This window comes from Dermochelys coriacea, chromosome 12, assembly GCF_009764565.3.
Source record: "Dermochelys coriacea isolate rDerCor1 chromosome 12, rDerCor1.pri.v4, whole genome shotgun sequence".
NCBI lineage: Eukaryota > Metazoa > Chordata > Testudines > Dermochelyidae > Dermochelys > Dermochelys coriacea.
Genome location: NC_050079.1, coordinates 38,992,588 through 39,019,542, shown reverse-complemented (window position 1 = coordinate 39,019,542; position 26,955 = coordinate 38,992,588). Strand labels below are relative to the sequence as shown.

The window sequence follows — 26,955 nt, the reverse complement described above, 5'->3', positions numbered from 1 at the left end:
AGGATCAGGGTCTCCCCTGTGCTAGGAACTATACAAACAGTCCGCCTGCCCCAAAGAGTTTATATACTCAGTGGAAACAAGTCCAAACACCTGGGTCTAGGACAGGGGTCTCCCAACTACGGCCCGCAGGCCGGATCCGGCCCGGGGCTTCCATTTGTCCGGCCCTCCAACCAACAGGGGAGAAGCCATGAACAGCCGAGCAGGCAGGGGGAGGGGCTGCCGGCAGCAGCTCGTGTGTGAGTGTGGGGTAGCTCACCTGAGCTGTGCGGAGGGGTGAGTGCCCCCGGGAGCCAAGGTCCCCCCAAAAGGGGAGCCAACTTAGGGGAGAGTCATTGCTGCAGCCGAGGAGGTCCAGAGCCCCGCCTTACAGTAAAAATACAAGCCAGATGCTTAATTGCATCTCCCTGTCCGATAAACATTTACAATCAATTTTGATGCTAGGGAACACTAACTTTGAACCACATAGCTAAATGCAATTTTGTCAGAAAAACATCAGTCCCATACTTCTCACTAATTCTAAAACAATATCTCTTTATTTTTGAATACGTGTATTTGTATGATACAAATGGGTGAGTTTTTAGAAATAAAATTAAAAAAATAATGTGAAATGATTTTTAATGTATTAACAAATATTTTGTGGGATTTCACAGTACTTGCATTGATTAACTTTTATACCTGATTTAGAATTTAATGCAACACTGACGCAGAGTAGAGTAGTGTTGTTTTTTTTAACTATTTTGCATATATTTAATTTCTTTCACAGTTGCTTCGACCCGCAAAGCCCCTTCAAAAATCTAATATGGCCCTCGACTCAAAGTTTGGAGACCCCTGGTCTAGGAGATAAGTAGAAGGGCTGGGTGAGGGAGGACAAGGGTAACAGTGAGAGGGACACATGGTGCCGGGTGTTAACTATGTGACAACATATGAATTAGAAGCTCTTCAGAGTTTCCCATGCAATATGAGTGGGGTTTTAGAAGCAGGGAGGCCTAGTGTGTGTATTCCAATAGCACAGTGGTCCCCAAACTGTGGGGCATGCTCAGCCTTAGGGGTGCAGACAAACATTCAGGGGGTGCGGCGGGCTCAGGCTAGCCCCCACCAGCGGGCGAGGAGGGAGCACCAACCAGCTCTGCCCCGAGCTCTGCTTCGACCTCGCCCCCAGCCGTAGCCTGGGCTTCCAGCCACAGCTCCCTCCCAGCCCCACCCCCTGCTGCAACCCTGGCCTCAGCCCCTGGCGCCCGGCTGCAGCTCTGGCCCCAACCTTGGCCCCCTTAATCCTGCCCATGTTCCCTCACCTCCAGAAACCACAGCCCTGCTCTGGGCCCCAGTTCCCAACTGCGGCTCCAGGGGAGGAGGCACCCACAGGGGAAAGGGGAGGGTGCAAAGTGAAAAGTTTGGGAGCCACTGCAATAGCACCTAGAGGCCCAATTGAAACCAGGGCTCGAATGTGCTTGGAGCTGGACATGAACATACTAACAGCCCAAAAGCTTCCAGTCTAAAGAGACAAGACAAAGGAGGTGTTATCCCCATTTTGCAGGGGAGGAGCGGAGGCACAGAGAGATTTTAAGTGACTTGCCCAAGGTTACGATGGAAGTCTGTGGCAGAGCCATGAGTTGAAGTCAGAGCTCCTAAGTTCTAGTGCAGTGCCTCAATCACAAGACCACCTTTCCTCTCTGAGCACCAGACTAGAACCCTGGCTGTTCCCCTGGCTCACTGTGTGACCTGAAGTGAGTCTGTCTATTTAAGGTACTTATATGTATCTTGGCACCTCACAATCTTTACAGTATTTATCCTCACAAAAACTCTACAACACAGGGCACTGATATTATCCCCATTGTAAACATAATTGGAAATCCCCTTTGGAAAACATAATCCCAACTATACATATAAAATGATGAGGTCTAAATTAGCTGCTACCACTCAAGAAAGGGATCTTGGAGTCACTGCGGATAGTTCTCTGAAAACATCCACTTAATGTGCAGCGGCCGTCAAAAAAGTGAACAGGATGTTGGGAATCATTAAGAAAGGGATAGATAAAAAGACAGAAAATATCATATTGCCTCTATATAAATCCATGGTACACCCACATCTTGAATACTGCGTGCAGATGTGGTTGCCACAGCTCAAAAAAGATATACTGGAATTGGAAAAGGTTCAGAAAAGAGCAACAAAAATGATTAAGGGTCTGGAACAGCTTCTGTATGAGGAGAGATTAATCAGACTGGGACTTTTCAGCTTGGAAAAGAGACGACTAAGGGAGGATATGACAGAAGTCTATAAAATCATGACTAGTGTGGAGAAAGTAAATAAGGGAGTGTTACTCCTTCTCATAACACAAGAACTAAGGGTCACCCAATGAAATAAATAGGCAGCAGGTTTAAAACAAATAAAAGGAAGTATTTCTTCACACAACGCACAGTCAATCTATGGAACTCTTTGCCAGAGGATGTTGTGAAGACCAAAACTACAACAGGGTTTAAAAAGGAACTAGATGAGTTCATGGAGGATAGGTCCATCAATGGTTATTAGTCATGATGAACAGGGATGGTGTCCCTAGCCTCTGTTTGCCAGAAGCTGGTAATGGGGGACAGGGGATGGATCACTTGATGATTCTCTGTTCTGTTCATTCCCTTTGGGGCACTTGGCACTGGCCACTGTCAGAAGACAGGATACTGGGCTAGATGGACCTTTGGTCTGACCCAGTATGGTCGTTCTTATGTACAGATGGGGAACTGAGGCACCGAGAGCCTATGTGACTTCCTCAAGGTCCCACGGGAAGTGTGTCAGAGCAGGGAACTGTACCAGGGTCTCATGTCCCAGGCTAGCACCCTAATCGCTGAATCATCCTTCCTGCTCAATCATCTGTGGCTCAGTTTCCCCTTTTGTAAAATGGGTGCGACACTACACCACAGGAGGGCTGGCGAGGACTACTACTGCTGACATTTGCACAGCATTCTGAAGGTGCAAAATGGTATAAAACTCCCAAGAACTGTCATTATTTAACAGGAAAGAATACTATAGGGGCAGTCTGTAATAGAGCTGTCTAATAAGGCGTAGCTGATTTAAGTCAGAGGAGAATGTGCAGCAGAGCCAAAGTGAGTGAGGTCCTTAAAGCACTCCTCACTCAGTTCAGCTCCCACTGACTCGCGCGGGACGTGGGCTGAAAAATTTGTCAAGATTTTAGCCAATATATTCATTCTGATGCGGTTTATACAGTTCTGCATCTAATACTGGACTCACATAAACCCATATGGGTGAACCCTAGTGGCCTATTATTTTGATAGCTGAAGTCCAGTGCTACCTTGTAAATCACATCCTTTTGGACATCCCCTGGCCTACTTTGGTAAACTCTGGCTTACGTCACCATTTCTCTGGTTTCCATCTGTCTCATCCCCGTAATCTGCTGGGAGCGACATTGCTTTGGAATTTTTTTTGAACCTATGCTACATGATCTGACGGACCATATTTATTTAGTCAAACAGCCTCTTTATGGTTTGCAAATTATATTCTATGATAAAGAAACTGGCATGTGCAGCCATCCATTGAGGTTTCATTATATTCCAAAGAGTTCTGTTCAGCAGACAGAGGAAACTGGACCAACTTTACCAACCGCTCCCTGCTTTGATATTTACAAGGAAGAACAGTGAGTTCAGGGCTTTTCTACATCGCGTGAGAACAGCTTAAAAGCCTAAAGTGTTGCTGAATACTTTATCCAAGCCCAGTGAATGCCGCACAATCTTTAATCTACTGGATTTATCTTCACAACACACCTCTGGGGTAGAGCAGTGCTGTTATCCCCATTTTACAGAGATTTGTCCAAGGTCACGCAGGATGTCTGGGGTTGAACAGGGACTTGAACCCAGGCCTTCTAAATTCTAAGGTAGTGCTCTAAACCTCTGGTCCAGCCTTTTAATCCAGTCACAGCCTTTTGGGTGTACTGGCTTTTCCCGTTAGAATGTTGGAGCAGGAAATCCTTCCATTCAAACAATAAGTTATTAAAGACAACTAAGGTAAGAGCCATGCTCCAAGTGAAAGGCAAAGGTAAAGGAAGGCAGATGGGAGACAGCTTATAAAAGGGCAGAGTTAACGCTGGTGTTGGAACCTTAATTAAGAATTTGATGCTTAGGATTTTCTAAGGCTATAGACGTTCTACTGACGTTGCTTAAAAGGGCAATACATCCTCAAGCGTATCACAATACTTGACAAAAGACTTTGTTCACTTACAGTGAAGGTTGCTACAGTAAAGGATTTAACCATTACACAAAATACATACCAAGAACATTACCAATAAAAATCTCTAAACCTTAGCGAAAATGCAAGTGACCAGTTAAGTTAATTTACATATACATTCAATTATACTTAGATTCACATTAAGTTAATAATGTTGGCATGTTGAAGATACACGCTACATATTACATCAACATCCTTAACTCTGACCCATCAGCAGGGATCAAAATGGGGAAAAAAGGAAAGTGGGGTTCTTTCCCTAATGCCACCCTATTGTAGCACCAAAATGAGCCATCATTCACAGTAAATAGTGCAAATCTGTGACACTCCCTTTCCTTTCTCAAGGGCTTGTCTACACACAGGAGTTACTCTGGTTTAACTTAATTGGTTTAACTTAGATTGCTGCAACTTTTGTACATGGACTGTCTTATGTTAGTTTAAAACTGGTTATGTCAATTTAGCTTGTGCCTATAACTGCACTAACACAAGGTAAAGGATTTAGTAGTGTGCACGCAAAAGTCACACCAATTTTAATTAAACTGTCTTAAATCGACACAACTTCCATGTGTAGACAAGCCCTGAGAAATACTTATATACTATTGTGAAGGAGCCAGGTAAGTACCTACAGAGACAGATACAGTAGATGCTAGCTCTTTTTATGTTCAATTCCTGGCTCTGGTACACAATCCCCGGGTGACCTTGGTCAAGTCACTTAATCACTCTGTCGCTCAATTCCCCATCTGTAGAATGGGGATAATGCTATCACTTTTCTCTGCTCTTTCAACTGGGGACTATCATCCATAGGCACCATATAGGGGGTGCTCATCCACCCCCCACTTGGCCTGCACTCTGCCCCACTCTGTCCCTCCCATCCGAGGCCCTGTCCACTGCTCTGCCCCAAGGCTCCGCCTGGCTTTTTCCCCTTGAAGCCCCACCCATGCTCCACTCAGAGGTCCCATCCCCGCCTGGCCTCTTCCCCACTTGGCCATACGTACACTTCACCCCGAGGCCTCAGCCTCTTCCCCCCTCAGTAGGGTGGCCAATTTTCTAATCGTACAAAACCAAACACCCCTGCCCCGTCCCTGCCCCCGAGGCCCCGCCCACTGTTTGCTCCATTCCCTCCTCCCCCCCCATTGCTCGCTTGCTCCCACCCTAACTCACTTTCATCAGGCTGGGGCAGAGGGTTAGGGTGTGGGAGGGAGTGAGGGCTCTGGCTGGGGGTGTGGGCTTTGGGGTGGGGCTGGGAATGAGGGGTTTGGGGTGTGGGAGAGGGTTCCGGGCTGGGGCAGAGGGTTGGGGCGGTGAGGGACTTGAGGTGCAGGGGGGGTTCCAGGCAGGGGTGAAGGAGTTCGGAGTGCAAGAGGGGGTAAGGGCTCTGGGGTGAGGCCAGGGATGAGGGGTTTGGGGTGCAGGAGGGAGTTCCGGGCTGAGGCAGGGGTGTTTGGGTGGGGGTGAGGGCTCTGGCTGGGGGTGTGGGCTTTGGAGTTGTGCTGGGGATGAGGGGTTTGCAGTGTAGTAGGGGGTTCAGGGCTGGGGCAGAGCGTTGGGGTGCAGGAGGGGGTTCGGGGTGCAGGGTCCCGGCGGCACTTACCGCGGCTCCCAGGAAGCATCCACCAGGTCCCTGCAAACCCTAGGTGTATGGGTGGCCAGGGAGGCTCTACGCGCTACCCTCGTGCCCACAGGAGCCGCTCCCACATCTACCATTGGTTGCGGTTCCCGGTCAACGGGACCTGCGGAGCCGGCACTCAGGGTGGGGGCAGCGCACGAAGTCACCTTGGCCGCCCATGCACCTACGGGCCACAGGGACCTGGCGGCCACTTCCACAGCCATGCAGAGCCAGGGCAGGCAGAGAGCCTGCCTTAGCCCTGGGCCCTCGCTGAGCCACCAACTGGACTTTTAACGGCCCGGTCGGCGGTGCCGACCAGAGCCACCAGGGTCCCTTTTCGACCGGGCATTCTGGTCAAAAACCGGATGCCTGGCAACCCTACCCCTGAGATCCCACCTGCAGCGCACATGGAGGGGAGGGGCAGAGAAGAGCACCCAACGGCAAAAACAAAAGTCAGCGCCTGTGCTGTCATTTACAATATGTTTGTAAAGGCCCTAGACTAATGGGGTCCCCGATCAATTTTGAGGCCTCTTGCTGCTACCACAATACATATAATAAATAACAGTGCATAAAGCGTGAGAGAAAAAGCTACATTCTCAATGCATTCCTTTAGGGCTAGGTATTGCAGGGCATAACGATAGATAATCATACACGCTATTCTAGGCCTTTTGTAATAGCTGGCCACAACACAAGCAATCAAAGGCAGTCGAACTCTGATTTTCCTGGCTTTGGGGTCAGTTAAGTAATAACTATAATGCTATATTAATTTAATGGTGAGTATTTAACTTAAAACTATTGGCGTGCTCCCTAAAGAATACTGCTATGAGACAAGTTTCACTAATATTTGCCAAAGATGCAGAACAGTGGACAGAGATAAAGGATAGGATCATACACAGTGTGGTACATATTCATACAATAAAGAGCATTATTTCATAGCTCCTGGGACTGTCATGCAAACTAATTAAAATGGTGTTTCAGCATATTGAATTAATGACTCCACTGAGGGCAAGAAAGATCTTTATCAACAGGCTTTTTGAAACCTCATTTGCTTTAAAAAATGTACCGGGCTGGTAATAATCTAAACAGAGTTGCAGAGTCAAGTATAAGCATACGATTTATCAGCATTTTTATGAGGATGAGAGACAGCATTTTGTAGGGCTGCCGATGACGTCTGCTTGCCTTGAAGCATGTTGGAATTGGCCAGTTACATCACTTTCTCCACTTTAAGCTCAGATAATATATTATTCATGGGAAATCTAATGTGTCCTGCAGCATGGAGGAGGGAATCCCAACTTCAAGAAAGGTCAGAGCATTTCCAAAAAGTTTAAGGAGTTTTGCAATACCCACCAAGAAACGGAGGTAGGGTAAGCATTATAAACTCCGGTCTAACTACTACACAGAAGATTTCAATGCACCTTTCCATGGATGGCCCAATTCAGTAAAGCATCCCTATTTAAGATGTCACTTAAGCACATGAGTAAATCCCATTGAGATCAACTGGATTTAGGCAAGTACTTAAAGTTAAGCATGTGCTTAAGTGTTGTCCTGAATCGGGATGGGTTTAAGTTTGTGCACGACTGATTTCCTGAACTGGGGAACCAAGTGAAGTACTACACTGAACAGGAAGCAGGGAGGTAGAACAGAGTTCTGTATAAATATGACGAGCATATAACAGACAGATACAACTCCTTCTCTCTCTGCTGCAGGATAGTTTAACCCGAGCAACTGGGCTCTATCTTGGGATGCTCCCTGCCCTTTCCACCACCTTGATCTCATATCGACACCTAACATGAAAAAGAAGCATGTGACTAAGTGTGATGTGTGCAAAGCTACACATCAGTATGGTGTGTAAAGAAATCAATGGGAGAAAGACAGACAGATATAATCTCATCCCCCACTGGACTAGATCCTCAACTGGCGTAAACCAGCAGAGCTTCACTGACAGGAGCTGAGGATCAGGCTCATCATTGATGCCAGAGGTTCTCAAACTGGGGGATGTGGAATATATTCTTGGGTTGGGGAATGAGAAGCTTTAGGAAAAATCCCTCACTGGGCACATTTTACCCACAGCAATGAATAACTAGCTAAGCTGTCGGACATATCAGGTCCACAGATGGTGCCGTGCATTTGGCTCTACATGGCGATGTTCATTTTGATGGATTTCTGTTAAGTCTGCATAGCATTGCACAACGTTGTTGCCATCTGTATGTTAATCTGTTTGCTATGATGCGGTGCGCACCTTTCATTCTAAGCATTAGCCACAGTCGCAATTTTGCTTTTACTCTTATTACAATGAATCGTTGGCTCATTCGTGCAACAGAAAAAAAAAGTGGAAAACAAAGACGCCAAAACTGATTCAAGTGAAGCACCACTGCTGCATCGGTATATGTACTTATAAGTACATCGGTATCTGTACTAATGTGGTGGGGAGAAGAGGGGGGCGTAAATGCAACAGAGACAAAGAAGGGGTGTGTGATCAAATAAGTTTGAGAACCACTACACTAAACATATAGCACCCAAATCAAATGTCTTCATGCAAAGAGCCATAAAATCTCTCCCTTGGTCTTGCAGTATTAAATGTCAATTTCACACCAAGAATTGGTATAAAACCTACAACATTCTGGAGTGGGATTAATACATGCCAAACAGATTGATGGGAAAAGCTTTGATTTACAGCATCCAGTAAAAACAATGAAACACCACTGCCTATTTGTTGGTTTTTGAGATTGGAACCATTAAAATTATGTTGTTTATAAGTCAAAATTTTTATCACCGTATCGAAGCATCACAATGCCAAAAAAGGCCCCTGTGCATCTGACTCCATAGAAGAAAGGATACACCAATGAGTGGCCTGTTTCATACTTCCTCTTATATGGAATTTATGACTGATGCTATATTGTCAATACACAGCGAACTATAGTTCTCCACCTATCCAGCTAACTGCAATTAATGTTAATCCTACCAACCTCTTCAGACACTCCTCTGTGAGAGTTAAACACTACAGGAAAAAGAGCACGATTGTGTCGTTTATTGGATTACAGCAGAGCCTAGGGTCCCCAGCCTCTGCTGGGGACCTTTGCACTAGGTGCTGTACACACAGAGTAAGCAACAATCCCTGCCTCAAAGGGCTTACAATCTTGACAGAGAGAACAAAGGTTGGAAGGGTAACTGAGGCACCGAGAGATGAAGTGACGTGCCTAAGGTCGTACACGAGGTCAGTGGTAGAGAACCTCTGTCTCCTGCTTCCTAGTTCAATGTCTGATTCCACTATGTCACCCTCCCTGAGTCTCACGCAGAGAACAATACAAACAACCCTAAACATCAGAGAGAGAAAGAGAAAAGCAGGGTACTGGAAAGTAGAGAAAGGGTCCATGGGAGCAGCATTTTGGGCAAGCAAAGACAGATATTTCTGCTTTAACTACTTCTTGGGAAGCCATTTCCATGCTCCAGGGGACAGTGCCTTTCAGCGAGCTAGACTTCTAAATCAAACGATTAGTAATTGAGACAGCTCTGCTGAATGACTAAACTCACCTTCCCATAGACACTGAATAGGATCGTCCCAATGTCTTAGAAATATCTATATAGGGAGCAAATATTTGATAATGGGTTTTTCAAACTAGCGGAGAAAGGGATAACATGATTTAATGGCTGGAAGTTGAAGCTAGACAAATTCAGACAGGAAATAAAGTATAAATTTTTAACAGTGAAGGTAATTAACCATTGGAACAAGCCACAAAGGGTCATGGTCGATTCTCCATCAATGACAATTTTTAAATAAAAATTGGATGTTGTTCTAAAAGCTCTGCTCTGGGAATTATTGTGGGGCAGTTCTCTAGCCTGTGTTATACAGGTGATCAGACTAGATAATCACAATGGTCCCTTCTGGCCTCGGAATCTATGAATCTTAGTTGATATCATTTCGAGCCATTTTCATTAGTTTATTTGAGTCTGGCAGGTTTTACAAGTGAATGAGGCAGCTGTGACTAATGATGTAACAGTTTTATTCTGATTAGAAATAAGAAAGCAATTAAATTAAGTATAATAGTTCCACTTTGCCTGTCTCCAGATCTTCCCATCCAAAGATCTCAGAGTTTTAGAAAAGGTGGGTAAGTAGGTATTATCCCCCTCTTCCTGATTGAAGCAGAGAGGGATTGAAGACAAGATTTTTTAAGGCACAAATTGGCTCCTTTGAAAAACTCAGACTAAGTGACTTGCGCAAAGTTATGCAGAGAGTTTATGGGAAAGCACAGTGGGAATAGAACCCCGAAGTCCAGACTCCCTCATCCTGTCCTTCAGCCACCATCTCCTATGTTAACAATGAAAAATAGTAAATAATTATAATCATTCATCCCTGGGACACTGGTAACCCTAAAGTGTTACGGACCAGCCAGCTCCGAAAGGTGAAAGGAGGCACTGTGGACAAAGGAGAGAGGGTAGCACAGATGCGTCATGTCTGTTTCCTAGAGAGAACCCTGAAGACCAGGACCAGCACTCCCCTGCCAGCAGAAGGTGTGAAAAGATGAAGGGATGCAGAAGCAGGAGAATGACTTGACAGGCTCGGTCACATGAGCAGTCGCAGCCAGAGGGGAGACGGGGTCGGAGAGGGGGAAGATGGGAGGCGTGTAAAAAGAGACAAGAGCAGAGGGATGGGAAGGAGCTAAGTCAGGCAGGGACTTGGTGAAGAGAACATGAACAATAGACAGTCAGCAAAAGATTTCTGGAGATTCTGAATGTAGATGGAGCATCATGTTAGACACAGCATCAGAGACCGTAGGATGAGCCAGAGAGGGCCGAGTTGAGCTCCAGAGAGGTCAGACAGGAGGCAGCAGGAGCTGGAAAGTGAGATGATTGAGGCCTGGACAAGTGTTTTGGTGATGGGATCAAAGAAGAAAGAATGGGCCATGGAGTTAAAACCGTCCCACGTATGCTGGTATTTTGCAAGCTGCCCACATGTACGGCTGGAGCGCCGAGGAGGAAAACTCTCACATAATCACATATTCTCTCCTGCAAGTCCACACTGCTTGGTGAGCTCAAACAGCTGCTTCTCGCAGGTGTCACGATGGTAAAACGGAGAGCTGTCAATCACCTCTCAGCTACTCGGGAGCCAAAGCCAGCAACAACATGAAAGCCTCTCTCAGCTTTCTGCAGCTGATTCAGAGTGACTGGGAAGATAATGAATGCCTGAATGTGTTGCAGCAGAGCATCCATAAATTGAGTGAAGCACCTGGACTTCGTGAGGCTGGTTGGCTGCTTTGTAAACCTTCTCTAAGGCTGTTTCATCTTAAGAGAACACCTGTCGCAGCTTGGATAGACTCAGGTTAAGCAAGGGTCCCTTCTAAAAGGTGCTGGAGTATCTGTGAGCCTTCAGCTTATCTCTGACAGGGATGCAATGTACTGCCTGTCTCTGTTGCACTGCCTTTATACAGCACACTCTCAAACTCAAGTTTGATGCCAAGCAAATCAACACAAACCATAATAACTCACTTGTCTATTGTACCTGTCACATAAGGGTCTCAAGGTACTTTATAAACTATGATTGAGTCTCACTGCACTTCTTCACCTTGCCTTCCCCAACACCTCAAGCATATCAGCTAACAAAATCAGAGGAATAAAAAAATACCCATGCAGAGAGAAGCTCTTCCCCCGGGGGGAGGAATGGAGCGTAACCGCACTTGGCAGGTGGGAGCTATTTTCTTTATCTTCCACTCTGGCTGGCGCTCAGATCCCACGTCGGCAGATGCAATAAAGGAATCTCAACAGCACAATTTAAAAGATGCATACACCAAGGAACAAGGAGTAATTAAGTGACTTGCCCAGTGTCATACGGCGAGTCAGTGGTAGAGAAAGGAATAGATCCTGGGGTCCTGGAGCTATCTGCTCTAGCCACTAGACAGCACTTTCTTCCATAAGTGCTTTTTAAACACATATTTTCAAAAGACCCATGGAACATGTCGGCACTGCATCTGGGGTGTGTGATTGCAGCACATGCAGTGTAGCCAGCAGTGACGCTGTGACTGCAGGGGCTTCAGAGCAGACTAAACAACCTGGGACCCTGGGTTCTCACTCGGGCAGTTAGCCCATACTGAAGTCCGCCTTGCCATGGCTTCATTGCTACTGGTACCTGAGCTAGCTCAGGTGTGTCTATATGTGCTACAGTCACACCTCTGACTGCAGTGCAGATACATCCTAAGTGATTTAGGAGCCTAAGTTAGTCAGCATGCCTACAGGCTTGTCTACACTTCAGCACTGCAGCAGCGCAGCTGCACCGATGCAACTGCACCCCCTGTAGCAGTTAGCGAAGACGCCACCTGCGCCGATGGCTGCTCCCGTTGGCGTAGTTAATCCACCTCCCCGAGAGGCAGTAGCTATGTTGATGCAAGAAGCCCTCCAGTTGAAATAGCCCAGTCTACACAGGAAGCTTGGTTGATATAATTGCATTGCTAAGGTGTATGGCTCATCAATTCATCGTGTAGAGCAGGGCTAATTCTGACAGGGGTGCGGTCTGAGAAAGAGACAGGAGTACGAGAGAGGGACAAGGACTCACAGTGTAATCCTGGCTCTTAGGTGAGGGTCTTGGGAAGTCATTTCATCTATCTGTGCCTCCTTTTCTTCATCTGTAAAATAAGGACACTGATATTTATGTAATTCGCAAGGGAGCTGATCTGGAAAGCTGTTTGGAAAACAGTGAGGGAAAAACCCTCTGTTTTCCCTCCACTTTTCACCACATTTCATGTTGACACTAAGCTCCCGACTGGCTCTGTTAATTAATGATATTCACAAGCTTTGAAGATGAAAAGTGCTGTACGAGTGCTAAGGGCCAGATTTCCAAAACAGCCCAGCCTCCAGCTGCACCCTCCGCTCTCAATGCCACTGGAGGGGAGGGATTCTCCGCTGTGAGCTCGTTTGAAAATCTGACATTTAGGTGCTTGAGTTCTTTTCAAAAGCCAAATGGTGGGTGCTGAGCCTGCTGAATATTCTGAGCTAAATTTCCTTATTCCTGTAAGGCCAAACTTTTGCTTTCATACACAACGCAAGCAGCCATCGCTCTTCCATCACTGTAATCCATCGATACTTTAATTCCTCTACTTAGGGAAAATATCTTCAAGTGGCAGCCTCTGATAAAGTTTAAAGCTCCAGGATCTCCCCACTGACATGCATCAGCTATGGATGCAACGTTCGGCTTAGGGTTTGGAGCAAATGGTAACTCACCCTACCAGGTAAGTCACAGACTTGTGTCCCATGGCAGTTTTGTGGTTGAGTCTATAAATAAGTTACAGCTGGGGAGGGTAAGAAAAAAAATCCCAAACCCTCAAGTGCATTGACCTCCCAGGGAACTTTAATGGGAGAAAAAATTCTGTCTATTAGGAATAGCTACTATCTAACCTGTCATCAGTGTGGCAGCAATATACAGGGAGTAGCTGACAGATTTCACCTGACTGCTTCGGAGAATACTGTCAGTTTTCTAAATCCCTTCCATTTCTATGCATGATCTATTTTTAGATGGTAGATCAAGCCAGAAAAAGGTGTTTGCTCATTATTACCAGCTGTTCCTGGTGGGAAGATAATAGATACGATTCAACCAGTAACAGCAGTGATGTGCCTTCCTATAGAAAGAGGAAAACTTTTGAGCATAGCCTGAAGACCAATTTATTTCTTCAAAATTATTCACCAAATAATTTCAGAGAAGAATTCTTGGTATGCAGATTGTTTGTGAAGAGGTCATTCGGAAAGAGACAGAAAATATCAGATTACCTCTATATAAATCCATGATACACCCTCATCTTGAATACTGCATTCTGATCTGGTTGCCCCATCTCAAAAAAGATATATTGGAATTGGGAAAGGTGCAGAAAAGGGCAACAAAAATGATTTAGGGGTATGGAACGGCTTCCGTATGAGGAGAGATTAATCAGACTGGGACTGAAGCTGGGAATGGGCAACAGGAGATGGATCACTTGATGATTACTTGTTCTGTTCATTCCCTCTTAAACACCTGGCGCTGGCCACTGTCAGAAGACAGGATGCTGGGCTAGATGGACCATTGGCCTGTCCCAGTATGGTTGTTCTTATGTTAAATCTTATCTGAAGTTTAAACCATATTGGATAGTTTTGACTGGACACATAAATCACATAATATGTATCTGCTCCATGGTTGGAAGAGTATGTACAACACTCCCAATTAACCTTAATGTATTATCAGGCCTTCAAAGTTTCAGTTACCTTTCAAAGGAACAATCAGAAAGGCCATAATTTGGGATTTTTTACAAGTTATTTCTTTAATAACATTTAGAATGTGCCAGCAGGATCTACTGGGGGCAGTTAGATCACAACACATTAGAGTACTCTACAAATCACACCTCTTTGCCCGTGCCGTGTAGACAAGCCTTAAAAGAGCTGAATAAAGCTGGGTTCACAGCTATCTCACTCTAGCTGGCTTACTTTACAGACAGGCTTCATTTTGGATTTATAAACTGCTCTCAGATGGACTCGCTGATACTGTCTGTCATTCAAAATGAGTTACTGAATTCTTATTGAGGCTTTTCTAGCAACTGCATTCCAGCAGTTTGTGGTTCTGTCTGCAGTTTAAAGCTACGTTGTGCAACAGAGGGCTGGGCAGAACAGAATCAGTATTGGAAACATCCAAAGCTTTGTATCTCCTTCGTGCTTGGGTGGAGAGTTTGGAACTCGACGGTGTTTATCCCATTGGCCTTGTATTATGTAGGATTTTCAAAAGCAGTTCTTGGGAAAGAACATTCAACTGTGCAGGATGAATACGCAGGGAGATTAAACGCTCGCAAACATCAATATTCTTTATACTGTTCTCCATCCAGAAGCAGAGAACAACATGGAATGTGGTTACCAGGACCAGGAAGGGAGATAAGACCCCAGTAGACAGGATGTGGCTCATTTCATGGCTATTTTAATTTTTTAAATCTCCCTCTCTTCTCGGAATTTCAGCATCTGGATTCCAACAGCCGGAATACAGTTCCAGATTCACTGTTTAATTTTGACGCCCCTCTGTGTTTCTGGGCACAGAAAGGCTCTTAGTAGGCTGTTCCCAGCTTCATCAGAACCACAACATCCTCGAAATCTAATGCAAAACCTGTTCTTTAGGAGACTTCTGGCTTTTCAGACTCCAGGACTTTGCAGGGTGGGGTAACCCACTGAGGTGAGCAGTGTTATGCTATGGATAAAAACCCCACTTCTTCACATGCATGGAATGAAAATTACAGATACAGGCATAAATACATATTGACATATGAAGAGAAGGGAGTTACCTTACAAGTGGAGAACCAATGCTGAAGGCCAATTTAGTCAGGGTGAATGTTGTCCACTCCCAATAACTGATGAGGAGGTGTCAATGCCAAGAGACCTCTTGGTATTGACACCTCCTCATCAATTATTGGGAGTGGACAACATTCACCCTCCATGCATCTGAAGAAGTGGGTTTTTTACCCACAAAAGCTTATGCCCAAATAATCCTGTTAGTCTTTAAAGTGCCACCAGACTCACCCAGCTCTCTGTGTCAAATGGTTCTTGTTTTGGGCTCTTCTGTTGTTAAAGCAAATTGTGAGGAAAGGAGATTTAAAGCGACTGGTTGGGGTTTTATTTTTACCTTCTCACAGGCTGGTTAAATGGCCCAAAGCTTTACAAACACTAAAGTATTTAGCCTCCCAATGGGCATTACTTGCTCACATTCAAAAGCAGGGTAATTGCATTTTGCACCAGGTGTCATCTCTAGCTGCTCCTCAAATGGTCAGCATCATGGCAGATACTACTTTACCTGTGACAAGTGCAAAGCAAAATTGCTAGCATTCCAGTTGCTCAAGTGCCAAAAGGGTCAGTGGCCTACATAAGATCAGACTTCAAGAGACTAAGGATTAGAACAGAGAACTCCACAAACAGCAGAAGGGGTCACAGCCAGGCAACGCCAGCCAAGATATTTTGTGAGCTCCTGCAGAACTATTAAATTCTCAGGACCTAATAAGTCACCAAAACATTCCAGTTGCCATAACAACCTGTTGTGTTTGGTTCTCTGATTCTTCTGTGTTGGCCCCATTCTTCTGGAAGTTGATGGCAGGGGTTAGGTTGCTACAATAACTTTTCAATGAATCCCCAGTCCACACTTGATTCTGAGGGGGCCAGCCCTTCTCTTCCTTTCTCTTCCAACAGCTTGTTATAGACACCAGGAAACAGCGAGGAGAATAAAAGAGCCATGTACAGTCCAGCAAAAGGAATTGGAGCCCACTTGGAAAACACTGCCAATAACCTTGAAAAGTTTGGAAATCTGAATCCAGTCCCTTGATTTTTATGATTACCTAATATATTGTTTATAATAAACCCTAACCCTTCTGCACACAGGGTGTCCAAGGGTCCCAGTAGTTTCAGCAATCGGCCAGACACTGTGGAGGTACCTTTTCGATAGTATCTATATCACAAGATTCCAGGATGGTCACTTTGTGTGTCACTCTGAAGCCTAGAACAGTTGTTGAGTCAGTGTGGAGCAATGTAAACAGCTACAAGCATAGCTGAGAGCCCTTGTTGTTCAGAATACCACCAGGTTCAATCATTATTGGGTTTCGCAGTCTGTTACTGCCTAGTTTTTAAGTTCTCAGCCATTTTTACTTTCCGAAGTACAGTCATGCAGTGTATGGCTACTGTAAGGCATGTATCCGTGCCATGCTGAGAGTCCTAAACCATTGCAATAACAGAGGTAACTCAACCATTTCCCATCCTTCCTCTACAGCTAACTTGCATGCAACAATTTCATTGGCGATACAAGGAAGACTGCACGGATGGTGGATTACTTGACCCAACTGCCTCATTCATGCGATGGCACAGGCTGTCAGCTCGGAGTACAATTGTAACTGTGCTATCAGCTGCACTGATCGGACTTGACCCACTGGGCCCATAAGTTCCAAAAGCACGATGAGTCTTGTTAGAAACTTGCAAAAGAAAAGGGGAAGCCCAGTGCTATATGCAATTACATCCTGCCAAGATCCTGCATCAAGCAAAGTGTTTTTTGAATGCCTTGTTTCCCTCCCACCCCTTTTGTCTAACTTAAGTTGAGCTTCTCACACAGCTGTAGGAATTTCGTGTCCCCTGAAACAGCAGTAAATATTTAAATATGTTAAATGCTGATCTCTGCATGAGTTGGGATAGTTTGGCTCAAAAATAAAAAACAAGAGTGTCCTATTTGGAGAGTGGGAATGGTTGTGTCTATGTGGCACATGCCTTGTGTATACACTAGAACATAGTATTTTTATTACACTACATCTCCTATTCAGCAAAGCATTTAAGCATTAGCTGGACACTTGCTGAAGTCCCACAGACTTACACAGCATGTACTTAAGTGCTTTGCTGAACAGGAAAGGACTTAAGTACTCGCTTACAATTAAGCGTGTGCATAAGTGTTTTGATGAATCAGGGCGTAAGTGATACCAATAATGCAGGTGCAAGGATTTTAGCAATGGGGTAGTGTGACGTTATTGACATGAACTGGAACCCTATAGATCATTGTTGCAACTAAAGTCCTGTAATGGCCCCAAATCTTGTATAAAGGGGGTCAAATAAGGTGTCTAAGACAAGGTTATGGTTTGCTGGTTATGATTATGCTATCTGTATATATGTATCATTTTTGTAGTTAAAGTTACGAATATTGGCTCTATACTGTTTGTATTTCAAACTTGTGCTATGCTTCTGGGGAACACCCCAGATAAGTTGGTGTCAACTCTTCCTAGCCTGCTTGATGGTCCATTACCATTTACAATTGACCCATTGAGAGAAGGCAGACACACCTTGTGACTCAGCAAGGTATGCAGGGACATGCCTTTGGATAGAACTCGAGGTTTTTCCAGGCCATGTGATGGACAGCTTGTCTTTGGAACAAAGAAAGAAAGACCATATGGCAAGACAATATGAAAAAGTTGCTGCAGCTCTTCCATCTGGTCTTCAATCCTGCTTCATACCTCTGGAGGAACTTTGCTACATACTGAAGCTCTAAACAAAGGAATGAATGACCCATCCCAGCTGTGGATGTACTCCAGAGACTTGATTTGAACCTGCAGTTTATTGCATCACTGCTACAAGCCTGAATCAAGAACTTTGCCATTACTGTATGTAATTGATTTCACTTAACCAATTCTAGCTCTCATCTGTATCTTTTTTCTTTTGTAAATAAAACTTTAGATTTTAGATTCTAAAGGATTGGCAACAGCGTGATTTGTGGATTAGATCTGATTTGTATATTGACCTGGGTCTGGGGCTTGGTCCTTTGGGATCGAGAGAACCTTTTTTTTTTTTTACTGGGGTACTGGTTTTCATAACCATTTGTCCCCATAACGAGTGGCACTGGTGGTGGTACTGGGAAACTGGAGTGTCTAAGGGAATTGCTTGTGTGACTTGTGGTTAGCCAGTGGGGTAAAACCAAAGTCCTCTCTGTCTGGCTGGTTTGGTTTGCTTTGGTATACATAGAGACCCCAGCCTTGGTCTGTAACTGCCCTGCTTTAAGCAATTTGTTCTGAACTGGCACTCTCAGTTGGGTCCTGCCAGAACCAACATCGTTACAGGTAGGTATAAAAATGGGCAGAGTTCAAGAGTTTTATCATAGTGTTATCTAAACCTGCTCAAAGCAAGCTTTCAGAGCATAGTACAGTGGTTTTCAGCCTGTGGTCCACTGATCTTTTTGGGGTAAGCAGACCGTGTCTAAGGGGGTTGCGAAAGATTGTCGATATCATAGAACAGTGGTTTTCAACCTGTGATCTGTGAACCCCTTGGGGTTTGCCGACTATGCCTAAGATTTCCAAAGGGGTCAGCATCTCCATTCAAAATTGTTTAGGGGTCTGCAAATGAAAAAAAGGTTGAAAACCACTGACACGATGGTAAAAACTAGAGCTGGGCAGGAAACAATTTTCCCATCTGGCAAAATTTTTCAAGATTTCCAAAAAATGTTCCTGTTTGAATTGGGATGAAAATCTGAAATCTTGAAACATTTTCATAAACCGCAAAGTAAAAAAAAAAAATGTTGCTTCAGGTCAATTGCAAGAGTTCATTTCAAAAATTTTGAAGTGTTTTGTTTTCATTTTGACCATTTAAAAATTATTTTACTCTAATTGCCTTACATTTTGGGGGGGAAAAGTTGTTCTGAAGCAGAAAACTGGCATTTTTCATTTAGAAAATTTTTAAAAGGGACAATTTCAAAACTTTTTTCCAACCAACCCTTTCTCATGAACATTTTCAATTTTGACAAATCCACCTCTCTCAACAAAAAAAAGTTTTGTTGAAAATTCCTGACCAGCTCTGGTTAAAATGTCCCGTCTCTTTCTCTGTCCTAGCATTCACACCACTGGACTTGCACCAGTGCAGAAAGACCCTTACCAGTAATCCTCACTTTAGGCCAAGCCTCAAAGATTGACACACCTCTCAGACGTAACCACTGTGCCAATCAGATTTCATATCGGAGTATTCCAGTTTCATTTAAACATATACATAACAGCAGCTTAAATTCATCCAAAAAAAAGTCCCCTCAACCAAAAGGCCAGATTCTTCACATAACATAAACATGCAATTGTGTGAGCAAAAGAAATATATGCCTCATTTGCATCCCAGTATTACTGAAATTGTACGCAGGTATCACCAGGGAGGTGCGCATAAGCCATACATACAGAAGACTAGATCTTGGCCCCCTATATTATTTGAAGTGACTGTGCAGTAATGATTGTTCTCTCAGCAGAACTATGCTTAAATGGTAGAGAAATATTAATAGATTATAAGATCCCACAAGCAACTATGGAGTTGGCACTCAGATACAAACACGTCTGTATATTTGATAAAGTCCCTCATTTAACAGGATTGTAGAGAACATAAAACTCAGTTGAACTCAAGTGACTCTTGGATAGGACTCTTTCTTCCTGTTGCTGGTGTTCTACTTATTAATTGGTTAAGGCGGGTTCTTTCAGACTTTCAACAGATGTGTGCAAAATGTAATTAGGCTCGTTAGGTTTGCAAAAATTCATAGCCAAACCTTTAGAAATTCTCTAAGAGCATGTGAATTGTGTAGAAGCAGATTTTTGCTCAGCGTCATTCGATTTCATTAATTTCCTGCACTTCTTGTAAGACCTGTGACTATGTATTTTGGGGGGTGATTTCCAACACATTTTCAACACTAATTTTGCTTAGAGTAAAATTGACATACAAAACATCATTGGAGACGAGGGAGATTTTTGATCATCGGATGGCCACATTGGATCAAATCATTCAGTCCATCCAACAACCTTCTCAGCACTGGCCACTAATCTAGCAAAGAAGCATCGTTTTAAAATGCACTTATGTTGTTAATACTGTAATTCCGATCCAAACCTCTCCAAAGTTATGAAGCTCTTGGAATGGGAGCTCTAATTTGGGTTTGCCTCCAGCTGAAGCATTTTGGATGATAGTTACATTATCACCATCAATATTCTTTATTATCTGAATGACAGTCATGACCCAGTGGAAGATCGAGACCTCACTGAATTAGAAGCTATAAAAACACTTAGGAAGAAAGCAAGTCCTGCTCCAGAGAGCTCACAAGCTAGGTTTATGAGGAGACATAACAGATGGGTGGAACAGAGAAGGGGGGGGTGCAGGGCGAGAGGACAAGAGTAATACAAGCAAAGTTTGCATAGTACTCAATAGTCTCAGCTCCTCACCTACCTAGCCATTCTCACTACCATGTGCTCTGCCTTCAGCGTCAGAAACTGTCAGTCTGCTTGGGAAAAAGTGCTCAAAGAAATCCCTTAAGATAAGGAAGAACTGCAAAACAGGGAGGAAAAACCTGGACCAAAAACTACACTCCTCACTTACAGGAACTTGGAGAAAACACAGTGTGGAAATCAACTTCCTGAAATAAACGAAACTTAATACTAACCAAAACACCCAGAGACAGATGAACTTAATCAAGAGGAAGCAAGAGAAGGTAATTAAATAAGTAGCAGAAGACAAAGTGTTGAGGTTTCAACTGTATTTAGCAACTGGCTCACAGGTGGGGAGGGGGGAAATAAAGTTTGCCATTTACAAGAGACAAAAGTTAGCTGAAAGATTGAGGAAAATGTGTGGAAAAAGCAAAGTTTAATGTTTCGTTGACATATGTATCCATTTCACAAGGATATTAGCAGGGGTTATGCATTGGTTAGGTAGGTGATATCACTGGCAGGCAAGATTTACAGGATCACTTTAAGAAACTAGAGAAGAAAAATAATTACATTCTAAACTGAAACCATAGTCTCAATTATACCATAAGGTGTTTTAATGTTGATTGTGGTTGGGATAAATGATGACCATGCTTCTATATCAGCAGTCATGGGCTGGCTACAGACTGCTGCCTGAACACTCCATGGATGGAGTGTGTGTATGGGGCATCCCTGCCCATGGATGTATGGAACGTCAGACTTAACCATTTGTAACTCTAGGATATAAATCTTTATATTGCTGCACCTCACTAAGATTCTCCTTAATGTCAAGTTGATAAGTTCCTGCTTTCTTCACACAAATGATCCAGGGTTCTACCCTGACTAATGAATTTCATATTCGCTGTGCAGTCTCAAAACCAGTGCATAAGGTCCAAATGACTTTTCAGTCCTTGTGTAAATCCCTTCTAGATTAACACACTGAATGGATCAAATAGGAAGAAAACCCAACTTCGATTTGCAAACATTTCCGCAAAGCACTATGATTTGTGGGGCCATACTGTTCGCTATTTGCAAGTATTTGGCTGGGTGTCCATGAAACTTTTGAAATTCAGACATTTTGACATGGATATTTATTCATCCTGAACGTCTGATCTAGAACCACCACTGCTCACTAAACCAGTTGCATTCAAGAGAAGGAAAATCTGAGGAAGGTGAAGGCTCATGAACCACCCTCAAGAGAAGGTCAGATGTTGGAGTCTGATCCATTTGGAAACCCAAGGCTGATCTGGGGCTCAAAGAAGGTGAGAATCCAAACCCAGACGTCAGCTAAGGATTCCATGGGGGGAAATCGGGTTCATCTTGGTCTAGGAAAAATAACTTGACAATGGGTAGGCTGCAGGTGTGCTGAGATCACAGCTTACCATACTGGTCAGTGTTTTCTTGCTGGACTCTAGCCTTGTTCTTGTCTTATATTTAGACTATAAGCGCTTTGGGGCAAGGAGCGTCTTTTTGTTCTGTGCTTGTACAGCAGCTACCATAATGGGATCGGGGACCATGACTGGGGCTTCTAGGTGCTATGATCATACAAATAAATAATCAGAAATCTGTGGTTGGGATTACAGGATCATGCACTGCAAAGTGTGTGCGCGTCCACATACGTGGGAGGAGAATTGAAAACCTAAGGCAAGCATGCCAAGGCTTGTATGATTCCCTTAGAGTCCGTACAAATGTCCCATGAAATCTATATAAGCCTGTAAAAGTCTACTGATTACACGGATTTCCTGCAGTGCTGACTGCGGGCTCCTGTATGGCTATATACTCTGAATCTCACTTTTCAACCTCCCACGTGCCACGTTTTACTGTCTTTATTTGGACACTCGTTAGGGCTGATGTTTCACTGGGGCTCCTTTTATTGCTCCTGCTGGGTTGGAAAGAGCACTGACAGTTGCATATTGGAGAGTCAGGAGGAAGTTAATTTCCTGACATGCAAAAGTCCCCATCCCCCCGCATGTGCATGACCAAATACAGGGTTTAGCATATGTCAAATGGATGCACAACTACTGCCAGTCTCCTACATAAAGTACCACAGACAGGTTTCTGACAACAGTAAAATAAATCACTTTCAGTGTAGTCCAAGACTGGAATAAAATCTGAGATGCCCTGCCCTGCCAATGCTTTGCTCAGATTTTAAAAACAAGTGCTGGGAATTCCAAAGAAGCCTAAAGGAGTTAGGCACCTAACTCTATTGGGTTCTTTTGAAAATACCACACTAAGCCCTTAATGCTATCAGAGACTGTACCAGGCCCTCTCGACTTTACAAAGCAGTTTTTAGGTGGTCACCAAAAAAGCATGACATTGGACATTTTTCACTCTCAATAGAAGAAAATACTGATGCAATTTGTTTTAGCTGGGAATCAAAAACAGTGCATCCAAATGTCTGCTTCCTGCTCTCTACTCCATCCCCAAAATGTTTTGATGATTATATTTGATTAATATACCAGAATAGAATGAATCAGGTTTAAAATCACATTATTTACAACTCCCCAAAAGCCTAAAACTGTAATCTGTTTCTTTAGTATTAAGTTTCTTTTTTGCTTTCTTGTAGATTCACATACCAGTTTGCGGTCATAGAGTTGCTCAGGAGTTCTAGGCTATTATGGTAAGGCTGATCAAGAACTTTGATGGCTGCCTCGTTACAAGGTTATTCAATAATTCTGGGCTGCACACTTCGGTTTATTATTGTAGGGTGGGTGCTTGGGAGCACTGGGACACACTAGTTTCTACTGGAAGGCTGCTGAGTGCTGAGTTGCTAGCACTGATTTTTCTTATTTAGAAAAGAACAGCAATAAATCTTTTGTTTTGGAAAATCACACACAAAGAATGAGGGATTTTGCAAAGAAATAGAATGAGAAAAGAAAAAGTAGGTCAAACTTTGGGCTGCAACAACGATCCATTATGACCAAAACAGGGTGGGGAGGGGAGATAGACCATGAATCACACGTGGGAAACAGAGGTTCACGCTCCACCAGGACAGCAGGCTTGTTCTTTCCTTCTGATACCTGCTCACTTTCTTACCTCTCAGCCACACTCCAGATTAAAAACGATCCTTTCAAATATACCAATGGATCTGCTCTTTTTTTAAACGCGTGCTCCCTCTTGCTGCTTTCGTTCAGCACCTGCATTTGGTCTTTGGCATATCTGGAGGATGGCATAAAGCCAAGGCAATGTGGAAACAAACTAGCGTGTAGTGTACGTACACACACATACAACATTAACTTGGATGATTGATATTTCCATGTTGCTTGAGGTATTTTCAAATTACAGAATATGGTATCAGAATGCAGAACCTAATTATGGGCTGTGCTTTTGGCCTTTCTACAGATATAACAGACAGAAGAATGCCCAGCAAGAATGGAAGGTGGAGTACAATCGTGATTCACCCATTAATTGGCATTATGTCATCAACAAACATGGAGATAGATTTTTAGAGGTATCTAGGTGTCTAATTCCCACTGTTTTCAGTTGGAGTCAGGTGCCTAAATACCTTTAAAAATCTGGCCCATGGTGCTTTACAGAACAATAATGATTATTGCTTTGATTCTGCTGTCTCTCACTTAAATTTACACTGATAATTCCATTGAATTATTCCTGATTTACGGTAGGCAAATGAAAGAGCATTAGGCCCATAAGCTGCCTGGACTGAAAAGCTGGCACCTAAGATCCTATTATCTAAGCTAAACGCATTTTGAGCAAACTATTTCCCTCCAAACAAAGAAGTTGGCCTGCTGCCTTTTGACTAGGCAAAGATCCAACCAAATCTTGCATGTAAGCCCCTCCCATAAAGCCATGTCCCTTTCATGTTCCAGCTGACCTCCAAAGTATAGTCCCTGACTAAATTAGTTTTATGTTACTTTAAACAAGATTTCATTTATTTTGCAATTAAAAGCTTAAAACCATTAATAGCAACATACCATCACACCAGCATATCTGGAAATAAATATTAAAACTTAAAATGCCAAAGAAAACCCAGTCTTAAGTTCTCTGGTTTTTTAAAATCTATTTTATTGATGTATTTTAAAATATGTAAAATAAAGTGCTGAAACTTTAAATAAGCGGGCAACAAACACAACTGGGAGGCTACAATCTGTACTTTCAAGCAGCAGAGGGGGCTGTGGGCACTGGTTTTTAAGCCTGTTAATAAAATACACGTATTTAACCTCAACACTTTACGGTAATTCTAACCCATCATGATAATCCTAGCCCTAGCCCTGTTAGGGCCCTGATTTTTGGAACTGCATACACAGAAACGCCCAAGGCTAATTTTAGGAAGTCTTCCAACTTTAGGAAACGTGGCAAAGGATTCCTCTGTTAGTACACCTTTCAACCATAAGTGACACACTACTCAAACACCTCTTTTTTCTCTAACCTCTTCCAAAACACGCCCCACCAAACCTACTGTAAAGAGGGAACGTCAGTGACTCCATCTACTCCACTAAGGATCTTGCTATTGCTCTTAATTTTAGGTGGGAAGAGCTCAGATACTATGGTGATAGATGGCAGCATAAAACTTTAAGGTAGATAGATATGCTTGCATATGTATTGCGATTTCGTACACAATCTTTGCAAGTACACATGCAGAAGTCCAGGTAGGCATCTTACTTGTGATCTGTCCCTCCCACTTCCATGCCGTCAAAGCACTGTAAGGACCAATTATGAAGGCACATATCTTCAGAGGAAGTTTGAGAACTTTCGGCTTAAATTACTTCCTGTCTGACAATGAACAGTTTGGGGGGGAGGGTTGTAACATAATACAATACCCTAACTCCAGCAGTTATGGATCTTTGTATGGTAGGGTGATGGGTTAGGTATAAACCACCCCACACCCTTAAACTCTCAGACACAAATCTGAAAATTAATAGCCAAAAAATGCAGAAAAATCATAGGATACCTGAACTTCTACAAACACCAGCCTTAACAGTAACTAGTGAGCAGCTAATGATAGATGATATGTCCCTGGTACAGAAGGGCTTATTTATTTCTATGAAATATGCTAACCTGACTCAAGGAAATCACCATTTGACTTATGAATTAAGCTTGCTGGTTTTGGGGCACCTTAAAAACCGGTTCTACGAGGGATCCACCAAATGGGTAAGATTGGAATCTATCTTGGGTCTCCTATATGATAGCAAAGACCTCTAAGAAACCCTGGGTCTTTTGTATGATAGCACAGAACACAAATCTCTAAGAAAACAGGGTGGTGCCTTCAAACAACAATTTTTTTTAAATGTAACAATTAAAGTGCTTCCTCCAGTCACTAAGGCCTGGTTTAGGGCATGGGATAACTATATAGTGTTGGGATTCCCTCCAAGACCTTTCCATTCAGCTTATCCAGGACACCTCACCCAGTTCTGGAAGAACACTTCATCCAGTTCTTTGGGATCCAAAAAACTCAATTCAACTCCAGCTCGTCAGTTGGGTTACTTTACTAGGCATGTAGCAGCTCTTTTCCTATACTGGCCAGGCTTAGACACAGGAGGTGATACCACAATTCCAATTCATGCCACATACTGCAGTTTATCTACACCTTTCCTAGCTACTAAAATGTATAGTTCTTGCACATAAGGACCAATCCTTCTGCAGACTGCGTAAGGCAAACATATCAGCGTAGGGGGGTTCTGCCTACTTTGTTTATTATAAACATAACCGCAAGGTAATATCTTTTATTGGACCAACTTCTGTTGGAGAGAGAGACCAACAGAAGTTGATCCAATAAAAGATACCACCTCATCGATCTTGTCTCTCTAATATCCTAGAACTAACATAGCTACAACACTGCATATCCACAATAGTTAGCTTCTGCCTCCTTTATCTACTATAAACATATTCACAATAGTTAGCAATGACAGCAACTCATGTCTGTGTGTCAGTGCTGAAAAAATATAGAGAGTTAGTTCTTTCAGCAATTACTTGGTTGGGCTTGTTCAGCAGTTACTTGTTCCGGCTTGTTGCATCTTAACTTGGGCCTGCTCATGTCAGCTATGTTAGCCCTACATATAGGAAGCATTCTGTACAGTATTTATGGTAGAGGATTTACCAATGAAAGGGAAATACGAAACCATTTTCTTACTGTTGCTTGACCTATTCTGCATTCTGATGGGCAACCATATAGTCTTGCATGTGTCTCAGCATGGAGCTAATCCATGTTACATCTCACAGCACGATCCAAGTCTGTCATCTGCTGCCAGAAAACTTTAGGAAGAAATAGCTGTTAGAGGTTTTTATTTAAGAATCCATAGAAAAAACAGTGTCAGTTTTCACTGATTTTCACTAATTGTTTTAGCCTAGGATACTAGATAAAAAACAAAACTGGGGAAAATACCAAGGAAGTTTTTAGAAGGAAAGCATCAAGGAAAAGTAGCAAAGCAAACATCTCTTGCTATCCAAGGTTCATGCTTGATG

General features: G+C 43.5%; 1 protein-coding gene across 1 annotated transcript in view; it reads right to left on the bottom strand.

The window, feature by feature from the left end:
• Nucleotides 1–26,746, bottom strand: part of ZNF469 (zinc finger protein 469) — a 194,135-nt gene extending 167,389 nt beyond the window's left edge. Inside the window, exon 1 of the mRNA XM_043494913.1 lies at nt 26,624–26,746. The gene's annotated coding sequence lies outside the window, so the exon portion shown is untranslated. The remainder of the gene's footprint in view (nt 1–26,623) is intronic.
• Between the last annotated feature and the right edge of the window lie 209 nt (nt 26,747–26,955).